The 1,529-nt window shown below is 44.0% G+C and overlaps 1 long non-coding RNA gene across 1 annotated transcript in view; it reads left to right on the top strand.

The window, feature by feature from the left end:
• Positions 1 to 1,180: 1,180 nt before the first annotated feature.
• Positions 1,181 to 1,529, top strand: part of LOC102677627 — a 3,132-nt gene continuing 2,783 nt past the window's right edge. Inside the window, exon 1 of the long non-coding RNA XR_422096.2 lies at positions 1,181 to 1,522. This is a non-coding gene — a long non-coding RNA (uncharacterized LOC102677627). The remainder of the gene's footprint in view (positions 1,523 to 1,529) is intronic.

The following is a 1,529-nucleotide window of genomic DNA, read 5'->3' as shown; positions in this document are numbered from 1 at the left end:
TGAGCAGGGTGCAACACGGTCATACTGCCACGCGATATTCACGATCCGTTGAAACATTATGTAAATACGGTTAACGATTGTTTGTTCTCCGTTCTTTTTTTTCTTTTCCCTTTCTTCCTCTCTTTCCTTCCTTCCTTTTTTTTCGTTTTCCAACCCCTCGTTGCTCCCTTCACACCAATCTCGCCCGGTCATAGATCTCTTTCTCTTTTTCACTTTTTTCCTTCCCCGTCTTTCGAAACCTATACGCGGAAGATTAAAAGCTTTCTCTTCCCCATTCGTGATTATTACAACGAGAACACCGAGTAGCCCGAGTTTTTACATTATCCGCGCTGAAAATTCCGGCCTTATCTCGTCCACAATGTTTCAATGCGGCCTTCTCTTGTCCCTCCTCTTCCTCCTCTTTCGCCACTATTCTTCTCTGTCCCCTGCGACGCGAATATTCACCGCATATTCACTCTTGCAAATTTTCAATCGCATCAGTCATCGCGCATCGTTTCAAATCGTTTTCCAAGTATTATCTCGGAAAGGCCTCGAAACGCAACGACAACATAGACTCGCGTCGATCTGAATCGCATGCTTTCGATTCCCGTTCCCCGTACTGTATTCCATTCTTTTAAAACAGAGTTCAAAAGAGAGTTGAATATTCTTCTGCTCCTCTCGATCAATTGTCTTGTCCTTTTTCGATCCTTTTTTTGTCTTCCCTTCTTTTTTTCTTCTTCTTTGTCGTTCGAATTTCAAAAAAAAAAAGAAAAAGAAAACCTCAATAAATTTTCACGCGAACAAAATCCACACACACAAGGTATTAACCAGTGTCGTTTTTCTCGTGCGTTTACAGATCTAGAAAACAGCTGGCACGAGCGAAGGTCACCGGCCATGGAATATAATTAGTCCGACACTTATGGAACGTCAGGCCAGCTATGGTTCGCAGTGGCCGCAACGAGGTAGACGAGGTAGTAGCCTAGGCACTTGGAGATCGGCCTTTGTGCGACACGTGTGCCCATGGACAACGTTATTTCCTTCTTAAATACGGATTCTTGGTCTGAATCATCTGTATGCTACACCGCCATAGAAGGAACGATCGGGAAATGGCATCAGCCATGATCGATATCGAGGAAAAAATATTTCAAGAGTAATCGATTATTTTTCAGAAGCCAGAAACTTCCTGATGAACTTGCCGTTATGGTATTAACGTTATCGGGGATCGATCGTTCAAGGAAGCCTTGGACGAATCTGTGGATTTTCCAAATAGGAGGCAACCGATGGGGAGACTACGTGGTAATTGCGACAGTTGTAATTACCAGTGTATTAACCGTTGCAAATGTCGAACGAGCCAACCTCGAGCCCGCAAGGTTTCCCCCGTAAATAGGGGAAGAAGATTGTCCAATTAACTGTCTCGTTTAATTGAATCTTATTTCCTTTTCACTTGGTCCAGTTTCATTGGGGCTTCTGCGCTTTATCGCGTGAGTCGAATGTAATGCACGGCGAGGTCGGAAGCTTGGCCGAAGAACAACCCACGACAAAAGTAATTT

This window comes from Apis dorsata, unplaced genomic scaffold, assembly GCF_000469605.1.
Source record: "Apis dorsata unplaced genomic scaffold, Apis dorsata 1.3 scaffold_331, whole genome shotgun sequence".
Classification (NCBI taxonomy): Eukaryota; Metazoa; Arthropoda; class Insecta; order Hymenoptera; family Apidae; genus Apis; species Apis dorsata.
The sequence above is the reverse complement of the archived record's forward strand: the minus strand, read 5'-3'. Positions and strand labels throughout refer to the sequence as shown.